This window comes from Salmo salar, unplaced genomic scaffold (assembly GCF_905237065.1).
Source record: "Salmo salar unplaced genomic scaffold, Ssal_v3.1, whole genome shotgun sequence".
Classification (NCBI taxonomy): Eukaryota; Metazoa; Chordata; class Actinopteri; order Salmoniformes; family Salmonidae; genus Salmo; species Salmo salar.
The window spans coordinates 76,410-84,969 of record NW_025550469.1 but is presented as its reverse complement, the minus strand read 5'-3'; the positions used below and the strand labels follow the sequence as shown (position 1 = coordinate 84,969).

The following is an 8,560-nucleotide window of genomic DNA, read 5'->3' as shown; positions in this document are numbered from 1 at the left end:
TTAAGGTCGAGAACAAGTCTGAGTCTCTCACATGGATAGGCATCCCATTACATAAAAATGGAGCTGTATAGGAGAAAGCCCTGCCTTCAGCTTTTTTCTTAGAAATTGTAGAGACAATAAGGAGGTCTGCGTCTTGTGACCATAGCATACGTGTAGGTATGTATGGCAGGACCAAATCGGAGAGATAGATAGGAGTAAGTCCATTTAATGCTTTTGTAGGTTAAGAGTAAAACCTTGAACTCAGCCATAGCCTTAACGGGAAAGCAGTGTAGAGAAGCTAGCACTGGAGTAATATGATAACATTTTGGGGTTCTAGTCAAGATTCTATCAGCCGTGTTTAGCACTAACTTAAGTTAATGTAGTCCTTTATCCAGGTAGCCAGAGAGTAGAGCATTGCAGTAGTCCAATCTAGAAGTGACAAAAGCATGGATTAGCTTTTCTGCATCATCTTGGACAATAAGTTTCAGATTTTTGCAACATTATGAACATGAATAAAAGCTGCCCTTGAAAAATACTATTGATATGTTTGTCAAAAGAAACTAACTGATATCTTTCCGACAGATAAGTACTAAACCAGGTAAGAACTTATCCACGTAGACCATTTACGGTCTGACCTCATTAAAAGGGTAATTTACCACCTTCACGAGTGCAGTCTCAGTACTATGATGGGGTTTAAAACCAGACTGAAGCATTTTGTGTACATTGTTTGTCTTCGGGAAGGCTGTGAGTTGCTGCGCAATAGCTTTTTCATTTTTTTTTTTGGACGAATGGGAGATTCGATATAGGCCAATAGCTTTTTACCTTTTTCGGGTCAAGGTCTGGCTTTTTCAGAAGAGGCTTTATTACTGCCACTTTTAGTGAATTTGGTACACATCCGGAGGATAGGGAGCCATTTATTATGGTCAACATAGGAGGGCCAAGCATAGGAAGTAGCTATTGTCAGAACGAGAGGGGAGGGGGGCTCATTGACAAGCTCCATTACTGCAGTAATTAAATAATAAAGTTTACTTGTTTAGAATACATTTTGAAGTCTCTCCTTTTGATTACAATTATTCCATGACAATCTTTCAGTAGTTGAGTTGGAATAAGGTCCAGTATGCAGCTGAAAGGTTGAGGCCATGACTATTTTCGTGAATCTGTCAAGAGATATAGGATTAAAAAAACTTGTGTCTCCATTGATCCTAGTTTCTGGCAGTTCTGTGCAGACTCAGGACAACTGAGCATTGGAGAAATGAACACTTTCAAAGAGGAGTCTGTGATTTGCAGTAGCTATAAAAAGTGATTGAGTAGGCTGCATAGATTTCATGACTAGAAGCTCAAAACACAGAAACACAGTAATTTGGGGGGGGGTTAACTAAGATGTGCTGTGGTAAATGTTAGCAACACCTCTGCCTTTGCGGGGGATATGGTCAGTAGTGTAACCAGGAGGAGAGGCCTCATTTCACAGTAAATTCATTAGGCTTGAGCCATGTTTCAGTCAAGCCAATCACATCAAAGTTATGATCAGTGTTTAGTTCATTGACTATGACTGCCTTGGAAGTGATCTATTGAGTAGCCCTATTTTGAGATGTGAGATATCACAATCTCTTTCAATAATGACAGGAATGGAGGAGGTCTTATTCCATTGAGATTGCTAAAGCAAACATAGCCATGTTTAGTTTTGCCCAAACTAGATCAAGGCACAGACACAGTCTCAATGGGGATAGCTGACTCCACTAAGCTGGCAGGCTGGCTTACAGCACCCCTCCAGCTAGGATGGAGTCCGTCACTCCTCAGCAGACCAGGTTTAGTCCTGTTTGTGGGTGAGTCCCAGAAAGAGGGACAATTATCCACAAATTATATTATTCGGGAGGGGCAGAAAAACGTTTTCAACCAGCGATTGAGCTGTGAGACTCTTCTGTAGAGCTCATCACTCCCTCTATCTGAGAGGGGGCCAAAGACAACTACTTGATGCCGACATATCTTTCTTGGTGACCTCTTACTGTTTAATCCTAACATCGTTGGTGCCAATGTGGATAACAATATCCCTATAACCTCTATGCTCGCCGGTTTTAGCCTTAGCTAGCACCCTCTTTAGATTAGCCTTGAAGTCGATAGCCCTGCCCCTTGGTAATAAACACTGTATGATCACTGAATGATTGGAATAACCAATGACTATAGATTTCAATTTGTCAGCGCTAATGGTGGGAGGGTTCGGCAGCTCAAACCCCGTAACAGGTGGAGGAGAGACCAGAGAAGCCTTGGTCTCAGACTCCGGGAGAACCGGTTGAAATTTTCTGTCGGCTGAATGAGCGACACCGGTTGAGCATGCCGATAGCATTTTCTTTCCAGAACCATTGAAAAAATTGTCCGGCTTCAGGGACTGTGCGGGGATGATTTATGCTAATATCTGTACATACTGGTGGCATAGACGCTGTTTCATCCTTTCCTACACTTAAATTGCCCTTGCCTAACGATTGCGTGTGAAGTTGGGCTTGCAACTCGGCTATCCTCACCATAAGACGATAGTTCTCCTGTATATTATAAATACAGCAATTGCAATTAGATGGTATAGTATTAATGTTACTACTTAGCTTTTTCGGGCTGGTGGAGGTCCTGTAGAACCATGTCTAGACAGTGTCCGGGGTGAAAAAGTTGAATGAAAAAAAGTCAAGTGAGGAAAATACTAAGACGTTGGTAAATGTGTTAAATGCAGAGTTTTGATTGAAGGGTTATTATTAAAAGTAACAAACAAAATCATTGGCAGTTAGCCAAGTAGCAACAGACAGCGGAAGTGTTCACTTGGTATGACAACTGCTTGGCCTCCGACTGCAAGAGACTACAGAGGGTAGTGCGTACATCACTGGGACCGAGCTCCCTGCCATCCAGGAGCTCTGTAACAGGCGAAAGCCCTAAAAATTGTCAAAGACTGTTCTATCTGCTACCGCACGGGTAGCATTACCGTCGAACCAAGTAAGGAACAGACCGGACCCTGAACAGCTTCTACCCCCATTTCATAACACCGCTAAATAGTTAACACCCTAGAGTCGATTGACGCACCGGTGCGGTCATATAACAAAAATCCACATCAATATGTGTCAGTTTAAGCTAGCGATATCTGTTTTTATGCATTCCAACCTCATAGTGTGAAAATATACAGTGCCCTCAGAAAGTATTAACACCCCTTGACTTTTCCCACATTTTGTTGTTTTACGTGTTGGGATTAAAATGGATTTAATTGTCATTTTTTGTCAACAATCAACAAAAATACTGTATATGGTCAACGTGGAAGAGAAATTCTAACATTTGTAAGACATTTATGAAAAATTAAACACTAATATATCTTGATTACATAAGTATTCAACCGCCTGAGTGAATACATTAGAATCACCTTTTGGCAGAAGCGATTAAAGCTGTGAGTCTTGGGTAAATCTAGCAACTTTCCACACCTGGATTGTGTAACATTTGCCCATAATTATTTTGAAAATTCTTCAAGCTCTGTCAAATTGGTTGTTGATCATTTTCATGTCTTGCCATAGATTGTCAAACGGATTTAAGTCAAAACTATAACTCGGCAACTGAGGAACATTCACTGTCTTCTTGATTTAGTTTATACGGATCCCCATTAGCTACGGCACAGGCAGAAGCTACTCTTCCTGGGGTCTACATAAAACATACAAATACATGACAAAGTACAGAACAGTAAGACAAGAATAGCATAAGATATTACATTAAATAAACAAATTAAATTAAATATTTTAAAAAGTTATATATAGGAAAGACACCAAAAGACAGTGTAGATTTGGCCTTGTGATTTAGGTTATTGTGTCTGGTGGACAGCAGACTGAATCAGGTTTTCCTCTAGTATTTTATATGTGCTTAGCTCCATTCAGTTTATTTTTTATCCTGAAAAACTCTCCAGTCCTTAAATGTTACAAGCATACCGAGAAGATGATGCAGCCACCACTATGCTTGAAAATATGGAGAGAGGTACTCAGTAATGTGTTGTATTTAATTCGCCCCAAACATAACACCTTGTATTCAGGACAAGAAGTGAATTGCTTTGCCACCATTTTGAAGTATAACTTTAGTGCCTTGTTGCAAACAGGATGTATGTTTTTGGAATATTTGTATTCTATACAGGCTTCCTTCTTTTCACTCTGTCAGTTAGGTTAGTATTTTGGAGTAACTACAATGTTGTTGGTCCATCCTAAGTTGTCTCCTATCACAGCCATTAAACTCTAACTGTTTTAAAGTCACCACTGGCCCCATGGTGAAATTCCTGAGCGGATTCCTTCCATTCCGGCAACTGAATTAGGAAGGACGCCAGTATCTTTGTAGTGACTGGTCGAATTGATACACCATCCAAAGTGTTGTTAATAACTTAATTAAGCATGCTCAAAGGGATATTCAGTCTGCTTTTTTTACCCATCTACCAATAGGTGGCCTACTTTGTGAAGCATTGAAAAGCCTCCCTGGTCTTGGTGGTGGAATCTGTGTTTGAAATTCACTGCTCGACTGAGGGACCTTTCATATAATTGTATTTGTGGGGTACAGAGATGAGGTAGTCATTCCAAAATCATGTTAAATACTATTATTGCACACAGTGACTCCATTCAACTTATTCTGTGCCTTGGTAAGCACATTTTTACTCCTGAACTTATTTAAGTGTGCCATATCAAACTTATTGACTCAAGACATTAGTAAACATTTCTAAAAACATAATTAAACTATGACATTATGGGGTATTGTTTGTAGGCCAGTGTCACACATTCTCAATCTAATCATTACATTTCCATTTTAGTCATTTAGCAGACTCTCTTACCCAGAGCGACTTACAGTAGTGAACGCATATATTTCATAAATGTTTTCCCCCGTACTGGTCCCCCGTGGGAATTGAAAACACAAGCCTGGTGTTGCAAACACCATGCTCTACCAACTGAGCCACACAGGACATAATCATCTTTAAATTCAGGCTGTAACACACCAAAATATGGAAAAAGTCAAGGGATGTCAACACGTTCTGAAGGCACTGTATACAAAAACAGGAAATCTAATTTTTGCCTGCACTTGGCCTTTAAGGTTTGCATTGAAAAAAAAAAAATATTCAGGTGCCAGGTCAGACAATTTGGACTATTTTTGATGTGTAGATGTTTTGTCTATAATCACCCTGTAGTCAAACCTATTCATAAAATGTTAACGTAATACTGGTTTGTGAAGACTTTTTATTACATTTGTCAAACTGTAAGTTGAAGAAACAAGAACTGTATTGCAGTCTAAAATACATTTGTTCATAGTTAATCAAGAGAGATAATAACAAACTCAAGAAGAAATAATGTAATCTAGTATATAACACATGAAATAAATAAATAATAACTGTTTTAGTAAGTGGACAGCACAGCTTGAAACCACAAATGACATAGCTAATAAATATATAAACATTCCTTGTTCAGCTCAGCTGTAACTTTGATTAACAATCATATGTATAATATAAGAAGTAGTACATTTCGCAAAAACATGTGGCCTATTAACCCCATTATCAATTTTCTTTTTATGATAAAAATATATGCAACTCCCCGCTGTTCAGATGCAATTGTATGTAGTAACAAGGGATTTTCCATGCATTAAAGTCCCGTGATTAGCAGATATAGATGATTGGTTGTTTTTGTGATGACAGTTGCCCACAGATGTTAGCGAAGTCACCTCACAGGAATCCGTTTCTGGTGGTGTACTGTACATTGTAAGATCTACGTCTGTGCCAGCGTCTCCTTACAGCTGCACAACAGCCACATAGCAAGCACTGCAAAACAAAGATGGTGAAGTATGATTCACATGCTAAATCAATATCATTGCAGACATCGAACAGCTTATTTGATCATATACTTTGTAGAGTATTTTCACAATACACAAGTGAACACAAGCCTATACGTACACATAGCAGGATCCACAGGGGTACCAGAATGATAGCGATGCCACAAGGGATGATAATGGCCAGAGCCCAGCCAGGAAAACCTCCATCACTTGTGGTATTGAAAGTAGTGGTCAGCAAAAGGGTAGGAAGTGGTGTGGTGCTGGTAGTTGTTGGGGTAACCGTGGTTGTTAGGAGACCTAGAGTACACATTTAAATACATTTTAGGGGGAATTATAAACTATAACATAGTGAACTATAACATGAAACTGTTTTCGAGATTGAGTATTACACATACTGTACATGGTGTTTTATAACTTGCCGTAATAAAAAAATTGAAATGGAAAAAAAAGCAGCATACCTGAGACTTTTAAGACTTCCTCTAGAAAAGCACTAGGAAATTGATGTCTTCCTCTTTGTATACATACATCATGTCTGCCCTGATTTGAGTGCCAACAATACTGTGGACGTAAAAAAGTGGTTTTGTGTGAGAGTTGAACATCTTCCCTCCATCCTGTTTAGCTGTACAAACAGCAGCTGTATGAAATCTGCAGACATTCTAAAGAGTGCAGTTGAGAAAGATGGGTTGGTTTACAGACATGACGTTGTACTTACGTAAAGTTGGCATTGGGAAAGACAAATTGTTTGCCATCTGGTTTACTAAGAATATCATTGAGCTAAAAGGGGACAAAACAACAAGTTGTCAATTACTATCATGACCTGAACATGACCATGGATGTATCTTCTGTATAGAAGTATCTTACTAGGCTGTTAATTGAATCCTGTATCTTGTTGTAGGTCTCACTGGTGAATGTGAGTCTATCTCTTCGAGAATCCATGGTGACATTGGTTATTTTGAAACCAAGATCGATGGCAAATGAAGTATGTGTAAGTTCTGTGAGCACACAAAAAAGTGTTACTATAGACAACAGACCAAATGAACTGCAACAATATAGGAGTTTCAACATTAAAAAACATTCAAGAAGTATTGAAGCAGTTGAATGTTTACCTATGAAAAGTTATATAGAGAGAGTGGAAATAAATGTCATGATATAAGCCTAATTTGTTGAACTCACTGATATAAGTTGCATTCTGGAAGGTGGTTTGAGTGTTTCTCTGAATGTTCAATTGGCGAGACAGTTGCTTGTTGATGACACCAAGGACATCCTCCTCAGTGGGGACTGGTGTGTTGAGCTGGAACACCAGCCTAACAAAAACCATCACTGTGCCAAATCTAAGAGAAAATAGTAATAAATGAACATGTCAATTCCTAAAGAAAATGTGTGTGCTTGCTAGCGTGTCTTATAATTTTTATGGCTGAGAAATAAGATATATTAGTGGCAGTGACTGCAGTAGTAATGGTAGGTAGATGGAAAAACGTTGGTTTTTGGTTTGGTGTCTCTAGCTTGAACGGTTCAAGAGTTACTACTATTGTTGGTAGGTTATTACATGCTAGTTTCTACTTGTTTAAATGTGTATAGTTTATAACGTTATGAAAATTGTTGTAGTACAAAAAGTATAAATGCTCTAAAATATGTATCTAAGTTGATTCCGTGTTTAACTTAAAGCGTTTAAGTGCAAGAGTGGGCTAAATGAATCAAATAATTAGAAGAAGTATGTAAAAAATCTGGTGGTTTTACCTTCAGCAAGCACATTAATTGGATTAAAATAGCGCCTATACACAAACTGAGGTACTCAAAGAGCTTTTCTAAAGAATGGCTGACATTTTGAATGCTTTATGAAAATATTAGTAGTTAACGACCCACAAACAGATACACATGGTTCTTTGCTTCAAAGTTTCCTTGATTGACAAAGTGTTTATTGAATTGCATAAAATAATTATACAAAAATGATCTTGCTTACCTGGTTGTTGATGTCACTGAAGCCATAGAAGTTGAGGTAAAAGTTGGAAGTACAATTGTGGTTGTACTTGTAGGTGTTGTAGTCATTGTTGGAGAAACAGTTGTGGTCGTTGTTGTAGGACCTGCAGGTTGAATTGCCATGCTAGAAGCTACGGTGGTGGTGGTGGTTGTAAGAGCTGGAGTTGCCATTGTTGGAGCTGCATATGTAGTGTTCATTATGGCAGCTGAAGTTGTGGTTGTCATAGTAGAAGATACAGTTGTGGTGGTTATAGAAGCTTCAGTTATGGTTGTGGAAGTAGGAGCTTCTATGATGCTGTTGATAGTAGGAGAGGTTGTGGTTGTCGTAGTTGGTGCAATTGTAGTTTCTGTAGCAGGTGCTCCAGTTGTATTTGTTGTGGTATATACAGCTGTTGTAGTAAGAGCTGCAATGGCTTTCGATGGTGTTGCTGTTGTGGCTGTAGTAGGGGCTACAGTTGTAGTAGGAGCTGTAGTAGGTACTGCAGTTTTAGTGGTAAAAAGAGATACAGTTGTTGTCGTAGGAGCTGCAGTTGTTGTAGGAGCTGCAGTTGTTGTTGCAGGTGTTGCTGTAGTAGGGGCTACAGTTGTAGTAGGAGCTGTAGTAGGTACTGCAGTTTTAGTGGTAAAAAGAGATACAGTTGTTGTCGTAGGAGCTGCAGTTGTCATAGGAGCTGCAGTTGTTGTTGAAGGTGTTGCTGTTGTGGAGGTTGTAGGAGCTTCAGTTGTAGCCTTCGTAGTAGGTGTGGTTGTCGGAGCTTCAGTTGAAGTAGTTGTTGTTGTAGGAGCTACAGAT

At 39.1% G+C, this 8,560-nt stretch overlaps 1 long non-coding RNA gene across 1 annotated transcript; it reads right to left on the bottom strand.

Annotated features, from left to right (window-relative positions):
- Nucleotides 1-5,500: 5,500 nt before the first annotated feature.
- On the bottom strand, nucleotides 5,501-6,285 carry LOC123739475 (uncharacterized). The gene is made up of 3 exons (XR_006767719.1): nucleotides 6,249-6,285; nucleotides 5,912-6,087; nucleotides 5,501-5,779 (listed from the first exon to the last, which is right to left on the bottom strand). It is a non-coding gene; the product is annotated as an uncharacterized lncRNA (long non-coding RNA).
- Nucleotides 6,286-8,560: the final 2,275 nt, after the last annotated feature.